The sequence below is a fragment of the Triticum aestivum genome, chromosome 3D, assembly GCF_018294505.1.
Source record: "Triticum aestivum cultivar Chinese Spring chromosome 3D, IWGSC CS RefSeq v2.1, whole genome shotgun sequence".
Taxonomy (NCBI): domain Eukaryota; kingdom Viridiplantae; phylum Streptophyta; class Magnoliopsida; order Poales; family Poaceae; genus Triticum; species Triticum aestivum.
The window spans coordinates 492,791,404-492,810,224 of NC_057802.1; positions in this window are offsets into that span (position 1 = coordinate 492,791,404).

Consider the following 18,821-nt stretch of genomic DNA (forward strand, 5'->3'; position numbering starts at 1 on the left):
CTGATACGCCTCCAATGTATCTACTTTTTCTCACGCTTTTCCTCTTGTTTTGGACTCTAATTTGCATGATTTGAATGAAACAAACCCCGGACTGACGCTGTTTTCAGCAGAACTACCATGGTGTTGTTTTTGTGCAGAAATAAAAGTTCTCGGAATGGAACAAAACTTCGCGAGGATTTTTTATGAAATAAATGAGAATTTCTGGAGCCAAGACCTACTAGAGAGGGGCCCCTGGGTGGGCACAACCTACCATGGCGCGCCCCCCTCTCCTGGCGTGCCCAGGTGGATTGTACCCACCTGGTGGCCCCGCAGACCTCAACCCTGACACTATAAATTCCTATTTTCAGAGAAAAAATCATGGAGAAAGAATTATCACGTTCCACGAGACAGAGCTGCCGCCAAGCCCTGTTCTTCCTCGGGAGGGCAGATCTGGAGTCCTTTTGGGGCTCCGGAGAATGGGATCTTCGTTCTTCGTCATCATCAACCCATCTCCATCGCTAATTCCATGATGCTCTCCACCGGGAGTGAGTAATTCCTTCGTAGGCTCGCTGGTCGGTGAGGAGTGGGATGAGATTCATCATGTAATCAAGTTAGTTTTCTTAGGGCTAGATCCCTAGTATCCACTATGTTCTTAGATTAATGTTGCTATGACTTTGCTATGCTTAATGCTTGTCACTTTGGGCCCGGGTGCCATGAACTCAGATCTGAACCGTTTATGAATTCATCATTATATCCATGTTTTAGATCCGATCTTGCAAGTTATAGTCACCTACTACGTGTTATGATCCAGCAACCCCGGAGTGACAACAACCGGGCCCACTCCCAATGATGATCGTAGTTTGAGGAGTTCATGTATTCACTATGTGTTAATGCTTTGTTCCGGTTCTCTATTAAAAGGAGGCCTTAGTATCCCTTAGTTTCCAATATGAACCCCGCTGCCATGGGATGGTAGGACAAAAGATGACATGCAAGTTCTTTTAATAAAGCACGTATGACTATTTACGGAATACATGCCTACATTATATCGATGAACTGGAGCTAGTGTCGCATCGCCCTAGGTTATAACTGTCACATGATGAATATCATCCAACAAGTCACCAATCCAATGCCTACGAATTTATCTTATATTGTTCTTGCTAAGTTACTACTGCTATCATTACTTGTAGCGACCAGACCTCAAACAGTCTAGTCTCTGTGCATCTGTGTCATCCCTGGATCGGTAATGCTGACACGCACAGTACTTGAAGGATTTATAACAGAGTAGCAATCACACACTTATTACATCGAATGTCTCAAAAGAGAACTTAATACAATAAATACGGCTTAAGGCCATCTAAAAACGATAACAGCGGAAGGCTTGGAAGATAAAGTGAGTCCATCAACTCCAACGGCATCACTGAGTATAAGACCACGACCTATGGCACCTTACTCGTCGACTGAGAAGTCTGCAACATGATACGTTGCAGCCCGAAAACGGGTCAGCACATGGAATATGCTGGCAATGTAACACATAGAGAGTAATGAACAGAATAATGCTATCACTACATGCATGTTTGGCTGGTGGAAAGCTCTATGGTTACAGTTTTGTGAAAAGCCAATTTTTCCCTACCACAAAGCAATAAATTTTATTTAACTATCATGGTGGTTGTTAAACATTGAGAAGGTACCTCCAACTCAATCCCAATTAAGAACGTGATTAACCCAATCAAATTAAATTAAGTAACATGATGATGAGATTCACATGATAATCCAGGAACTAGATACTCAAGATGTCCATAACCGGGGACACGGCTAACCATGATTAGATTGTACACTCTATGGAGGTTTGCGCACTTTTCCCCACAAGACTCGGATCGCCTCCGCTTGATTTCTCGCACTACATGGTGTTTGAGAAACGGATGACCGAGACACAGTCTTTCAGAAACAATACTCTTTACTCCGGGTGGACAGTTACACCTACTTACCCCTACATCTGCTAGCCCACCTCTTCAAGAGGTCATGTAACCTACTCAACTATGCTAGAGCCCATAATAGCTTGTGGCTGCACACGGAAGTTTCTAGCACGAATAATCTCATGATCCCTTTGAGTCTCGGTGGCGGTCCATAGGATGATCACACGGGTTCTCCAGGTGCCTCAATCCACCCAGATGTAAATTAAAGTAGCCACCTTAAGTTGAACCATTAATTAACAATCTCACATCTGTCATGGAAAAATTCACTCAAACCCAATCCACGTCTACGAGCATAGCATAGCAATATAAGCAAACGTAGAAGTAACCCCCAATGGTTTGATATAAACAGGGCAATAGGTACTACCTCAACTACTTCCCAAAACCCAAATTTTAATCAGATCCTAATCATGCAATAGTTTGAGGATTTATCTAATGCAATAAAATTGGGTGGTAAAGAGGTATGATCAAAGTGTTACTTGCCTTGCTGATGATCCGTGAAACCTAGAGACTCGTAGTAGCACGCTTCGCACTCCGGGTACTCTATCGCAAACAAACAATACATACATAAGCAATAAAGCAAGAGTGCACGGGTAAAACTCATAATAAAAGATCTAACCAGAAAGTTCAACTTAAGAACTCCGGTTTGCAAAAAGAATCAAATCGAACGAAGCAACGAAACTCAAACGGCGAAAAAACAAGCTTCGTTTACTAATCTGGACCTAAGTCAAATTTTACAGTAGCACAAACTTGTTTGAGTTGGTTAAACAGAAAGAGGGTTTCGAGACAAAACTCTAGGCGCTTGAATCGCCTGATTCCGATAAACGAGCGAAAAGTTATACTAAAACGAAAAACAAATCGGAAATCGCGATCGAAAATAATCGTGAAAAATCCGAGAAAAAGAAAAACTGACGAACAGGCTAACGAACGAACGTTCGCTGTCTGCGGTTAAACGACGAAAACCATTCGTTAAAGCGAATGTACGGACGAACGTCCGCAAAATAAATAAACCGGAAAAAAAACTAAACCGATCTAATAAAAAAATAAACTGGGGTTTTCTAAAAAAACACGCACGGTTTTCCGGAGAAAACCGGCGGCGGCGGCGGTCAACCTCGGGTGGCGGGACAGCGGTGGCGGGAGGGGCTCCGGCCTCGGGCGGGGTCGGCGGCGGGGCTCCGGGCGGCGGCGGGGCGGCGGATCGGCGACGGCGGCGGCTCCGGGCGGCGACGCGGCGGCGGCGGGGCGGTTCGGCGGCGGCGATGCTAGGGTTTCGCGGGGGCGAGCGGCTTGGGCTGGCGGGGCGGCCTCGCGGCTTATAAAGGCCAGCCGGGCCAGAGTCCTATCAGACACGGCCCGGTAGGTCGGTTCGTTTTTTTTAATCGGACGTGCAGAAAAAGAAAGAAAAGAAATACTAAACAGACTCCAAAAATCCCGAAATAAATTTTCCCCGTCCTCTAAAAATAAGCCGGACAAGATGAACATTTATTTGGGCCTAAAATGCAATTTTGAAAAACACGCATTTTCCTAATTCAAATAAAATCAAATATTTGTTTTTAATATTTTTCCTCCAATATTTCATTATTTTTGGAGAAGTCATATTATCCCCTCTCATATATTTGATATGAAATATTTTCGGAGAGAAGATAATTAAAACAAATGATCCTATTTTCAAAATTTGAGAAAACCCAAATATGAAAATAACGAAATCCCCAACTCTCTCCGTGTGTCCTTGAGTTGCGTAGAATTTCTAGGATCGCAAAAAAAAAATGCAATAAAATATGTTATGCATGATGATCTAATGTATAACATTCCAAATTGAAAATTTGGGATGTTACAAACCTACCCCCCTTAAGATGAATCTCGCCCTCGAGATTCGGGTTGGCTAGGAAATAGGTGAGAGTGGTCCTTCCGTAGATCTTCCTCTTGCTCCCAGGTGGCTTCATCCTCGGTATGGTGACTCCACTGAACTTTGCAAAACTTGATAACCTTGCTGCGGGTGACTCGGCTGGCATATTCGAGAATCTTGACTGGTTTCTCCTCATAGGTCAAATCCCTATCCAGCTGATTCGATTCCAGTGGCACTGTATCTCTCAGTGGTATCTCAGCCATCTCTGCGTGAGAAACATGGAACACATCGTGAACTCCCGACAATCCTCCGGGCAATTCCAACTTGTAAGCAACTTCTCCCATACGCTCCAAGACTTTGTATGGTCCTACAAAACGTGGCGCTAACTTTCCCTTAACTCCAAAGCGCTTCACTCCTCGAAGTGGTGATACTCGAAGATAAACTCTGTCTCCGACTTCGTAAACTGTCTCCTTGCGTTTAGAATCCGCATAACTCTTCTACCTGGACTGGGCTACCTTGAGCCTATCGCGATTCAACTTCACTTTCTGTTCAGACTCTTTAATCAAATCTGGTCCAAACAACTGGCGGTCTCCAACTTCGTCCCACAACAACGGTGTCCTGCACCTCCTTCCGTACAGAGCTTCGAAAGGGGCCATCTTCAAACTGGATTGATAACTGTTGTTGTAAGAGAACTCTGCATACGGCAAATTGTCGTCCCAACTAGATCCATAATCTAGCGCACAAGCTCTCAGCATGTCCTCCAAAATCTGATTGACTCTCTCGGTCTGTCCGTCTGTCTGTGGATGAAAGGCTGTACTGAACTCTAGCCTGGTACCCAAAGTTTCGTGCAATTGATTCCAAAACTTTGAAGTAAACTGGGTTCCTCTATCTGATACAATGGTCCTCGGAACTCCATGCAGACATACGATCCTGGTCATGTATATCTTTGCCAACTTAGCACTTGTATAAGTGGTCTTTACTGGGATGAAATGAGCTACCTTCGTCAAACGATCGACTACAACCCATATCGAGTCATAGCCTGAACGAGTCCTGGGCAATCCTGTGATAAAATCCATGCCTAGCTTATCCCACTTCCATTCGGGTATCGGCAATGGTTGTAGCAATCCTGCTGGCTTCTGATGCTCTGCCTTTACTCTCTGACATACATCACAAACTGCTACATACTCCGCAATATCCTTCTTCATTCCGGTCCACCAGAAACTGTCCTTTAAATCCTGGTACATCTTGGTATTTCCTGGGTGAATCGAATATGGTGAATCATGGGCCTCTTGCAAGATCAACTTCCTGATCTCCGGATCATTGGGCACATAAACGCGGTCCTCAAACCATAAGGTATCGTGCTCATCCTCACGAAATCCCTTGGCTTTTCCTTTACTCATCCTTTCCTTTATCTCAGCAATTTCCTTGTCTGTCTTCTGAGCTTCTCTGATCTTATCCATCAAAGTAGACTGAATCTCCAATGCTGCTACATAGCCTCTCGGAACTATTTCCAAACATAGTTCGCGAAGATCCTCTGCTAACTCCTTGGGTAACTCTCCGGTCATGAGTGTGTTGACATGGCTCTTGCGGCTCAACGCATCGGCTACTACGTTAGCCTTCCCTGGGTGATAATGCAATCTCATATCATAATCCTTAATGAGCTCCAACCATCTCCTTTGCCTGAGATTCAACTCCTTCTGCGTGAAAATGTACTTCAAACTCTTGTGATCCGTGTACACCTCACAATGGTTTCCGATGAGAAAATGTCTCCACGTCTTCAACGCATGCACTACGGCTGCTAACTCCAAATCATGTGTAGCATAATTCAACTCATGGGGTTTAAGCTGTCGTGAGGCATATGAAACAACTCTTCCCTCCTGCATTAGCACTGCTCCAAGTCCTCGACGAGAAGCATCGCCATATACTTCATAATCCTTGCGTTGATCTGGCAGAATCAACACTGGCGCTGTAACCAAACGTTTCTTCAACTCCTGGAAACTAGCCTCACATTCCTCAGTCCAATTGAATTTGGTGTCCTTCTTCAACAACTCGGTCATAGGTTTTGCAATCTTCGAGAAATTCTCAATAAATCTCCGGTAGTATCCTGCGAGTCCAAGAAAACTCCGGATTTCTCCAACTGTTGTGGGTGACTCCCAATTTGTCACAGTGTTAACCTTGGTGGGATCTACTACTATTCCTTCTCCGGATATAACATGTCTAAGGAATACAACTTCCTTTAACCAAAACTCGCACTTGCTGAACTTGGCATATAACTGATGTTCTCTGAGCTTTCCAAGTACCAAACGCAAATGCTCCTTATGCTCTTCTTCATTCTTCGAATAGACCAGAATATCATCAATGAACACTATGACGAACTTATCCAAAAACTCCATAAACACTTTGTTCATCATGTTCATGAAATAGGCGGGTGCGTTAGTCAGGCCAAATGACATAACGGTGTACTCATATAGCCCATACCTTGTGGTAAAAGCTGTCTTGGGTATATCCTGCTCTCGAATCTTCAACTGGTGGTATCTTGATCGCAAATCAATCTTGGAAAATACTTTAGCTCCTTGTAGTCGGTCAAACTGATCATTGATCATCGTCAGTGGGTACTTGTTCTTGATTGTTACTTCATTCAATCCACGATAATCAACAACCATCCTCAACGATCCATCTTTCTTCTCCACTAGAAGTACGGGTGATCCCCAAGGTGACGAACTTGGGCGAATATATCCTTTATCCAGTAACTCCTTAATCTGCTTCTTAATTTCTTCCAAATCCTTAGCGGGCATCCTGTACGGTCTCTTAGATATTGGCCCAGTGCTTGGCAAAAGCTCAATCAAAAACTCGATGTCTCTATCCGGTGGCATGCCAGGCAACCACGACCTATGGCACCTTACTCGTCGTTTGAAAAGTCTGCAGTATGATACGTTGCAGCCCGAAAACAGGTCAGCACATGGAATATGCTGGCAATGTAACACATAGAGAGTAATGAACAGAATAATGCTATCACTACATGCATGTTTGGCTGGTGGAAAGCTCTATGGTTACAGTTTTGCGAAAAGCCAATTTTTCCCTACCACAAAGCAATAAATTTTATTTAACTATCATGGTGGTTGTTAAACATTGAGAAGGTACCTCCAACTCAATCCCAATTAAGAACGTGATTAACCCAATCAAATCAAATTAAGTAACATGATGATGAGATTCACATGATAATCCAGGAACTAGATACTCAAGATGTCCATAACCGGGGACACGGCTAACCATGATTAGATTGTACACTCTGCGGAGGTTTGCGCACTTTTCCCCACAAGACTCGATCGCCTCCGCTTGATTTCTCGCACTACATGGTGTTTGAGAAACGGATGACCGAGACACAGTCTTTCAGAAACAATACTCTTTACTCCGGGTGGACAGTTACACCTACTTACCCCTACATCTGCTAGCCCACCTCTTCAAGAGGTCATGTAACCTACTCAACTATGCTAGAGCCCATAATAGCTTGTGGCTGCACACGGAAGTTTCTAGCATGAATAATCTCATGATCCCTTTGAGTCTCGGTGGCGGTCCATAGGATGATCACACGGGTACTCCGGGATATCCAAAAATACAGGCAACATTGGGTTCTCCAGGTGCCTCAATCCACCCAGATGTAAATTAAAGTAGCCACCTTAAGTTGAACCATTAATTAACAATCTCACATCTGTCATGGAAAAATTCACTCAAACCCAATCCACGTCTACGAGCATAGCATAGCAATATAAGCAAACGTAGAAGTAACTCCCAATGGTTTGATATAAACAGGGCAATAGGTACTACCTCAACTACTTCCCAAAACCCAAATTTTAATCAGATCCTAATCATGCAATAGTTTGAGGATTTATCTAATGCAATAAAATTGGGTGGTAAAGAGGTATGATCAAAGTGTTACTTGCCTTGCTGATGATCCGTGAAACCTAGAGACTCGTAGTAGCATGCTTCGCACTCCGGGTACTCTATCGCAAACAAACAATACATACATAAGAAGTCAAGCAAGGGTGCACGGGTAAAACTCATAATAAAAGATCTAACCAGAAAGTTCAACTAAAGAACTCCGGTTTGCAAAAAGAATCAAATCGAACGAAGCAACGAAACTCAAACGGCGAAAGAAACAAGCTTCGTTTACTAATCTAGACCTAAGTCAAATTTACAGTAGCAAAAACTTGTTTGAGTTGGTTAAACAGAAAGAGGGTTTCGAGACGAAACTCTAGGCGCTTGAATCGCCTGATTCCGATAAACGAGCGAAAAGTTATACTAAAACGAAAAACAAACCGGAAATCGCGATCGAAAATAATCGCGAAAAATCCGAGAAAAAGAAAAACTGACGAACAGGCTAATGAACGAACGTTCGCTGTCTGTGGTTAAACGACGAAAACCGTTCGTTAAAACGAACGTACGAACGAACGTCCGCAAAATAAATAAACCGGAAAAAAACTAAACCGATCTAATAAAAAAATAAACTGGGGTTTTCTAAAAACACGCGCGGTTTTCCGGAGAAAACCGGCGGCGGCGGCGGTCAACCTCGGGTGGCGGGACGGCGGCGGCGGGGGCGACTCCGGCGTCGGGCGGGGTTGGCGGCGGGGCGGCGGATCGGCGACGGCGGCGGCTCCGGGCGGCGGGGCGACGACGCGGCGGCGGCGCGTAACCGGCGGCGGCGGGGCGGGGCGGTTCGGCGGCGGCGGCGCTAGGGTTTCGCGGGGGCGGGCGGCTTGGGCTGGCGGGGCAGCCTCGCGGCTTATAAAGGCCGGCCGGGCCAGAGTCCTAGCCGGACACGGCCCGGTAGGTCGGTTCGTTTTTTTTAAATCGGACGTGCAGAAAAAGAAAGAAAAGAAATAGTAAACGGACTCCAAAAATCCCGAAATAAATTTTCCCCGTCCTCTAAAAATAAGCCAGACAAGATGAACATTTATTTGGGCCTAAAATGCAATTTTGAGAAACACCTATTTTTCCTAATTCAAATAAAATCCAAATAAAATCAAATATTTGTTTTTAATATTTTTCCTCCAATATTTCATTATTTTTGGAGAAGTCATATTATCCCCTCTCATATATTTGAGATGAAATATTTTCGGAGAGAAAATAATTAAAACAAATGATCCTATTTTCAAAATTTGAGAAAACCCAAATATGAAAATAACGAAATCCCCAACTCTCTCCGTGGGTCCTTGAGTTGCGTAGAATTTCTAGGATCGCAAAACAAAATGCAATAAAATATGTTATGCATGATGATCTAATGTATAACATTCTAAATTGAAAATTTGGGATGTTACATTACTGTTACACTTGCTACAAAATTACTGCTATCACTGTTACCGTTACCATTGCTGCTACTACTGCTATCAAAACTATCATACTACTTTGCTTCTGATCACTTTGCTGTAGATAATTAATCTCCAGGTGTGGTTAAATTGACAAATCAGCTGCTAATACATTCAAATATTCTTTGGCTCCCCTTGTATCGAATTTATAAATCTGGGTGGAATACTCTACCCTCGAAAACTGTTGTGATCCCCTATACTTGTGGGTTATCAAGACTTTTTTCTGGCGTCGTTGCCGGGAAGCATAGCTATATTTGGTGAGTCACTTGGGATTATTATCATATTATCACTATGAAGAATCTTAAGGATCCAAAGACTAAGATTTATCCCTCGAAGACGAGGGGAGGTAAGGAACTGCCATCCAGTTCTGCTTTAGATTCACCTTCTGTTATGAGTAAACTTGCAACACCACCACATGCTATGAATTCTAATATATCACAAGTTATTGATGATGCTACTTCTGCTATGAATGATGCTTATGATGATGCTAGTACCTTGCTTGATAATGATGATGTGCCACTTGGTGAATTTCTTGATGAACAAATTGCTAGAGTTATACAACATGATGTTGTTGAATCTGATGATGAGCCTGAAACTGAATCTCCTGAAACACCTACTAGAACTAGTCCTCCTAGATATGAATTGCCTAAGGTACCAGAAGGTTATGTTATGAATGAGGAGACAACTAGAGATATTCTTGCTTGTAAGGATAGAGATGATCTAGAGAAATTACTATGCAAGTATAAAGAAAAATCTCTGAATACTAGAATGAAATGTGATCCTAAGTTTGCTACTTCACCTATCTTTGTTGATGACACGGATTATGAATCCTCTATTGACCCAGAGTTAATTACTTTGGTTGAATCTGATCCTTTCCATGGTTATGAAACCAAAAATGTTGTGGCACATCTTACTAAGTTGAATGACATAGCCACCCTTTTTACTCATGATGAGAAGACTCGCTATTACTTTATTCTCAAATTATTTCCTTTCTCATTAAAGGGTGATATTAAAGCTTGGTACAATACTCTTGCTCCTGGTTGTCTGCGTAGTCCCCAGGATATGATTTATTACTTCTCTGAAAAATATTTTCCTGCTCATAAGAAACGAGCTGCCTTACAGGAAATATTTAACTTTGTTCAAACTAAAGAGGAGAGTCTCCCACAAGCTTAGGGGAGGCTTTGCCAGTTACTTAATGCTTTGCCTGATCATCCTCTTAAGAAAAATGAAATACTTGATATCCTTTATAATGGACTAACCGATGCTTCTAGGGACTTCCTAGATAGTTGTGCTGGTTGTGTTTTCAGAGAACGAACTATTGCTCAAGCTGAAGAATTATTGAATAACATATTGAAAAATTATGATGATTGGACTCTTCCTGAACCACCGCCTAAACCCACTCCAAAGAAGAGGGGTATATTATATCTCAGTCCTGAAGATATGCAAGAGGCAAAGAAATCTATGAAGGAAAAAGGTATTAAAGCTGAGGATGTTAAAATTTTACCTCTTATTGAAGAAATACATGGGCTTAATACACCACCACTTCCTAAGGTGGTAGAGGTAAATTCTCTAATGAAATTTAATGATAATGACAATCCTTACAATATGCATCCTAGCCAATGCCTTTATGAGTTTGAAAACTACATTAGAAAACAAGATCACTTCAATGCAAATGTTATGAAACAATTGAAATACAATTCTGATATGATTGCTCACTTGAGTGACTTGTTATTTAGAATTTCAAATGATGTTAGAGGTGTGGAAAACATGCTTCTATGGTTCAAACTCAACTAGAACAAGTTGCTAAATCACAAAGAGAATTTCTTGATGAAATGAATAATAATATGCATGACTTTGCTGTTAGAGTTGCAACTAGAGGAGGTAAAATGACTTAGGAACCACTTTATCCTGAAGGACACCCAAAAAGAATTGAAAAAGACTCACAAAGAAATAACACTAGTGCACCTAGTCCTTCTAAAAATAAAAAGAAAAATGATAGGACTTTGCATGCTTCTAGTGAACCGGAAATAGAAAAACCTCCCGATAATGAAAATGAAACTTCTATCTCAGATGCTGAAACTCAATCTGGTAATGAACACCCACCTAGTGATAATGAAAAAGATAATGCTGATGTTCATGAAGATGCTCAACCAAATGATAAAGAACCAGACAATGATGTTGAGATATAACCTCCAGTTGATCTTGATAACCCACAACCTAAGAATAAAAGGTATGATAAAAGAGACTTTGTTGCTAGAAAACATGGTAAAGAAAGAGAACCGTGGGTTCAAAAACCTATGCCTTTTCCACCCAAGACAACTAAAAAGAATGATGATGAAGAATTTGAACACTTTGCTGAAATGCTGAGGCCAGTCTTTTTGCAAACTCGCTTGACTGATATCTTGAAAATGTCTCCTTATGCAAAGTATATGAAAGACATCATCACAAATAAGAGAAAAATACCGGAAGCTGAAATCTCCACTATGCTTTCTAATTATACTTTCAAAGATGAAGTACCTAAAAAACTTGAAGATCCGGGAATACCAACTATACCTTGCTCTATCAAAAAGAATTATGTGAAAACTGCTTTGTGTGATTTAGGAGCTGGTGTTACTGTTATGACTTTCTCTTTATATAAAAGACTTGACTTGAATAAACTCACACCTACTAAAATATCTTTGCAAATGACTGACAAGTCAACTGCCATACCTATCGGTATCTGTGAGTATGTGCCTGTTGTTGTTGCTAATGTTACTATTTTGACTGACTTTGTTATACTTGAGATGCCCGAGGACGACAACATGTCGATTATCCTTGGTAGACCCTTCTTGAATACTGCAGGGGCTATTATTGATTGCAATAAAAAGCAAGGTCACTTTTCATATTAATGGTAATGAGCATATGGTGCACTTTCCGAAGAAACAATTCCAAGTGAATGGTATTAATGTTATTGAAAAATCTCCGACAATCACTATTGGAAGTTTTCAACTACCTCTACCTACTGTCAAAAAGAAATATGAAATGCTTATTGTTGGGGACATTCATATCCCCATTGAGGTAACTTAGTGATTTATGAAAGTTCTTCAGTTTCATGCTAATCGAAAGTGGTTGTTAATAAGACCTGATCAACCATATTAATGAATCATTTTTTAGCGGTATGAAGTTGATGAATTTACTAAGCACTACCTTATGTCCCTACTTTTTGTTTTTTGTTCTTATTTAGCTAAATAAAATAAAATGCCATGTTTTGTCTGTTTTTTGAATTTCCCGTGCAATAAAAAATGACCCAAAATAAAAGTTCCTAGAATGCCCTGAAAATTTTATATTATTATTTTTGAATATTTCTGAATTTTTGGTGCAAATAATACCAGAGGAAGGTGCACCAGGTGGGCACAACACACCTGGGCGCGCCAGGACCCCTAGGCGCGCCCTGGTGGGTTGTGGGCCCCACGTGGGTCCCCTCACTTACCTCTTCATCCCACATCATCACTTACCTCCAGAAAAAAATCCCCATTGCTCTCTCCCCCATGTTCTTGAGCTCAAACCCGCGGATTTCGATCTCTTTGCTCGAAGCTCCATTTCCGAAACTATTTCGGGGGATTGTTGCTTGGTATGTGACTCCACCGTTTGTCCAATTAGATTTTGTTTTAGTGGTTTATACTTTGAATAATTAGCTACTCTTGGTGCTGCTGTAGATGTGCTTGCATGTTGAATTCTTAGTGTTCTAAGTAGTTTGAATGCTTGCTATGGCCTCTATGTATTCCTATGAGTAGTTTTTTTTTGACCTGGATCCCTATGAGTAGTTGCTATCAATTTTGTGAAGTTTTGTTGAGAAAATTTTGTGAACTAAAAATTCAGATTTTTGTCCATAGGAAAAATTGTACGCGGACATGAATATCTTCAGGAAGTTTGGCTCTAAGAAGAACTCCAAAGGTGTTATTGGGGAGTCTTCTGACAGTGATCTCCACCCTCGGAGGTTGGCGGAGGTACGCTCGTGCGAATGGTCGAACACCCCGTTCCTGCAAGAGGCTGGGATTCTTCCAGAGTTCATGCAATATATTGCCAATGCCGGCCTCACGGACTTCATCGCAAATGAGTGTGACCAACACCAAATCCTCACAAACATCTTTGTTCAAAGTTTTACTTTCCTGCCTAGGAATAATCCTCCTGAAGTGAGCTTTGGCTTATATGCTGAAAACCATCAGATACCACTTACTGAATTTTGTGACATATGCATGATCCCGTCTGATGGGAGCTTGGCTGAGCCTAGGCCGGCTGAGTTTGAGGCCTTTTATCGCACTTTGACAGTGGGTGATGAGAGAGGAGTGTCAGCCATCACTACCACTGGCTTACATTTTCCTGTTGTTTGTTACTTTGCACTTTTCATTACCAAATGCTTGCTTGCTAGGGAGAAGGTGGGTGCACTTAGTTCACTAGACCTTGCTGTTTTACGTTGTGCACTTGAGGGCGACAACACGCATAGCTTGGGAGCTATCGTGGCTCATCGCCTGCATCTTAATAAATCCCAGGGTAAAATACATGGTGGGATTTTTGCTACTCGTTTGGCGGCCCACTTCAATGTTGGGATACGCCCTCATGATTACCCCCTGACCAAGGTTTATCTAGACTGTGCAGCCATGGAGCACCACCACTTTCTTGCACATGATCGTCCTGACATCGCCATTCTTTATAACCTGGTCTTTAGCGTTAAAACTCGTGATGTTATTCCATTGCCTGCACCTGCTTTGTTTGATTCTGCTACCAGGGGCGGATACCGAATTATGCCTGTGGACATCATCGCCTACCGGAACGCTTAGGCTGCTGCAGAGGCTGGGGAGGAGCCTCAACAATGGGATGAGTGGATGCCTGCTCCTCAGGATCCCTACTACCCTCCAGGCTACTGATTGATTACCAACTTAGGCCAAAAGGCTAAGCTTGAGGGAGTACGTGTTTCTCACCGACATTATATTCACATCTACATATCATTCTATTTGTCGGTGTTCACACTTTTTCATTATATCATCCATGCTTAAATTTATTTTCTTGCTTTCTTCTAGTGTGTTTGAAAAACCTTAGAAAAACAAAAAAAAAGTTGTAGTAATTTACTTTCCATGCATGCTTAGTACTCCCTCTGTTCCGTATTATTTGTCGCTGGAGGTTCTGTTCCGACCAGGTGAAATGATGTGAAATTATGGAAGTACCCCCGATTTGAAATCGATCAGGAGGCGTCTTCCTACGTCGCTCCTCCCCTCTGCCAGGCTTCTCCGCCGTCACTCCTCCCTTCCGTCGGGCTCCTCCGCCGTTCGCGTCTCTGGCGTCCTTCCCCGCCACGGTCCGAAGCTCCCACGCTAGCCGCCCTTCCCCGCGGCGGTCCGCAGCTCCCTCGCCGGCCGCCCTTCCCCGCCGAGGTCCGCAGCTCCCTCGCCGGCTGCCTGCTCCGCCGCGGCTTCAGATCCTTCCCTGCTGGCCACAGACCCCTCGCCGGCCGCCTCCCCCCACTCCAATCAAGAGCTCGAGGTCAGCTGCTGCGCTGTCCACTTCTGCTGCTCCTCTCCTCTCTGTATTGGGCTTGATTCTTGCTACTCCTCTTCTCATCCCGGACAGCGCAGAGAATCTACAGTTGATCCAAAAACCAGGTCAATTGATGTCAAATTGATTAACTAAATCATCCAAAAACAAGAATGGTAAGTCCATATGCTACTGTTGATCCCAAGACCGGAATGACAAGTCCAGGTTTTCCTCAATTGAAGAATTTGATTAACTAAATCATCCAAAAACCATAATGATAAGGCCACATGCTACTGTTGATCCCAAGTTTGATGCATATCAATTGTTGTATGAGTTCTCCAAATGAACAGGAGTACTCCTCTATTTTGATATGAAATCACCATGATACGTCCACATGCTACTGTTGTCAACATGATAAAAAGTTTCAGTTAGTTACCTCTAAAACTACTCCTAATTAACTGAAGAAGAAGAGAGAAGAGAAGAGGAGTTGTACTCCAGATGGAGAAACCACAGCAGTAGTACACTACTCCTAATTAACTGAACAAGATCTTGAGCCTCTTGCCTTTTGCCAATACATACTCCAGCAATCTTCGGTTTACACTGATTTACTCCAGTTAAATTCAGCAAAGCACATAACAATAATGTTAAGCTACTGGAAATTCCAAAACAGTAAAGTTCCAATTTAAGTTACTGCAATCTGGCTTTGTATCTGCACTTTTGTGGTGATGCAGAGACCATCTCAGTGCATCAACAAAGTTCAGTAAAATTCAGTGCATCAACTCCATGTACTCGACTACTCTTTCTGTGAAATGCAATGCATCTACTGGAAACAAAATTCAGTAAATTTCCAGCAACTACTCCTAATGCAAACAAGATTCACCTAGCAAGGTTTATTTGACATGGAGTAGTTTATTTCATAGAGTAAACATTAGCACTATTTGATAGTAAAAGGTTTTAGCTAATTTGAATTAACTGAAAGCAGCAGTACACTAGCAGTACATCATTTTTATTGACAGTAAAATGTTCAAAGAAACAGAAATATCAGTACAATAGCTAGATTACACTATCGGTACACTAGCAGTAAAATGTTCATTTACTTTCAGTAAACAAATATTCAAGCAGATTTGCTTGTCCTACTCCTGCAGATCACCAAGCATCTTGTTTAATCCAGCTAATTAACTGAAACTTGCACTAAACTGCTGCTGTCCCACACTACTGCAAGTGCCATACTACTGCAAGTGCTATACTACTGCAAGTGTTAAATTAACTGGAACACTAAGCTCCAAGATTACTGCACCAAGTCAAATTTAAACACCAAGATTGCTGAAAGCATCAGCAAGCTAACTGGAGTAGTTCAAGATACTGAATCTTGGTTTTAACTAAACAGTATTTATACTCCCCTTTCATTTAAATAGTCCAGTATATACACAGTCAAGTCGTTGGAGCAGCCATTTACTGAACACTGACTTACTCCAGTACATACACAGTCAAGTTGTTGGAGCAAGCTAACTGGAGTAGTTCAAGAACACTGACTTTCATTTAAAGCCAGTTTACTCACCTAACAAGATAGCAAAAGCAAATCATCTGGCTTACTCACGAAAAGTTCAATATACTCTAGAGATCATTAAGCAAATCATCTGGCTTTGTATCTGCACTTTTGTGGTGATGCAGAGATCATTAAGCTACTGGAAAACCCAAAACAGTCAAGTTCCATTTAAGCTACCGGAGTTCAGTACTGGAGTATGCTACTGGGGTACTGGAAATCCCACATTTCATTCAGATCGGGGCCAAACACCTAAAAATCTCATCTTTTCTGCTGAGTATACCTTGATCTGGACGTCACAGCCGGCGGGATCTCCTCGATCTGGATGCACTTCCTCGCCGGCTTCTTCTTGTCATCCTCGCTGGCTTCCTCGGCGCCTCACTTGGTCTTGGCCTTGCCGGCGGCGCCGGCTCGGACTAGGCCTCCCAGGTCGAAGCCGCCGTCGTTGGGGGAGGCGAGCTCTGCCTCGCACTTGAGCGCCCGACCCTCGCCGCGAGCCTTCTCCTCGGCCGTCCACTTCACCTTGTGGCCCCCGGGGAGGCAGCGGCGTAGGTGTACTTGCGGCAGGCCGGCTGCGCCCCCCAGGGAGGCGGCGGCGCGGGCGGAGAGGGCGGCAGCGCAGGCGGATAGGGCCGCGAGCTCGAGCGCGGCGAGGTCGTGCAGGAGGGCGTACGGGGTGGGGCGAAGGAGATGCGGCCGGCGTAGCTGCGGCGGAGTTGCGGCGACAGAGAAGAGAGGGAGAGGGCGGCGACGAGGAAAGGGAGAGGGAGACAGCGAGCGAGTGAGTGGGAGCTGCGGCGACAGCGGCGAAGGAGGGATAAAGTTGGAAAGTCAAAAAGAGAATGAACGTGACAGAAGTTGAACTGTGAATGCCCAACGACAAAATAATACGGAACAGAGGGAGTAGTAGAACTAAAAAGAAAATCCAAAAAGATTTCCTTGTTTTTTTTTACTTGTTAGGAGCTTTCCCGTGTAAATAGTTTTTCTCATTTTTGCTTTTGCTTTTTATTTGCTTATTGAAGAAAACCAAAAACTCCAAAAATATTTCAGTGTGTTTATCTGAATTCCTTTTCTTTTTATCCGAGTCCTACCGAGGAGAAGACCACGATGAAAATGTTGAGTGGCTCTCATATGAATAATTGTTGAACTAATAAAGAGCCCATTTTACCTTGTCTTCTCCTGTTGGATAAAACGTTTGCAGATTCCAGCTTAGTCCATGGCACTCTTGCACTATTATTATTTTCATATCATTCGGTCGTGCAAGTGAAAGGCAATAATGACGATATTCGATGAACTGGCCGTGGCAAAGAGAAACTGGTATGAACTCGACTTGTTCTGTTTGTGTAAATATGTTTAACCTAGTATCCAAGCTTCAGCCCATTATGATTAAACATGTTTGCAATGACAATTAGAGATTATAGTTTCTCATGCCATGCATAAGTAGCTGGGAGTTGATAATGATTTATCTTGGATATCAACATAGCGTTAAAATGATTGTGATGTAGTATGATGATATGGTATCCTCCTCTGAATGTTCGAGTGGCTTGACTTGGTACATATTCATGCATGTAGTTGAATCAAAACCAACATAGCCTCTATGATATTTATGTTCATGGTGTTCATATCCTACTCATGCTAGTGTCCAATGTTACTTATGCATAATGCGTGATTATGATCGTTGTTGCTCTCTAGCTGGCCGCTTCTCAATCTTAATTGCTAGTCTTCGCTTGTACTAAGTGGGAACTCTGCTTGTACATCAAAAACCTTGAACCCAAAGTTATTCCAGATGAGTCCACCATACCTATCTATATGCGGTATTACCCTGCCGTCCTAAGTAAATTTGCATGTGCCACCTCTAAAAACTTCTAAAAATTATCCTTTTTATGTGCCTGGATCGTTCATGGAACGACAGGAGGTGGTCGATATCTTCCATGCTAAGCGGGTTATTCTCACGTCGAGTATTTATTCACTCGCCGTCGCACGAGAAAATGGGCGGTAATAGGGATGCCCAGTCCCAAACTACAAACATGAAAAAGAGTTCATCTCTTGAATAATCAAACAAAAACTTCCAATGGAGTCAAAACCTTTACTTTTATCGCTTGGGAACCGCCACTAGCATGCTTAGCATGGAAGATGTTGATAACTGATGGTCGTGAAGTGAATAAGAAGGGTGCATGTCTCAAAATATCATTTATCTCTGTTTTAAAAATTGAGCTCTGGCACCTCTGCAAATCACTGGTTCCCTCTGTGAAGGGACTTTCTATTTACTTTTATGTTGTGTCACCACGTTCTAAAACAAACACTAGAAACTGAGTAGAACACAACTGTCATGATTTATGCATTGTGTGTAGCTAATGTTGGGCGCATCATGACTGGATCTTTTCTACTATGAATTACAATGTTTAGTCGCTGCTTGAACTTTGGAGGTGCTCTGCATTTATGTTTTGCGGTTTCAGAAAGGGCTAGCGAGATACCATTATTGTCATATTATATCATGGTTGTTTTGACAATGTGTTGCTGTTTGAGATCTCTTATTATCGCTTGCTAGCTGATTATGTCATTGATATGAGTTAATATAATCTTTAAATGTTATTGTTGACATGGTTAGTTAT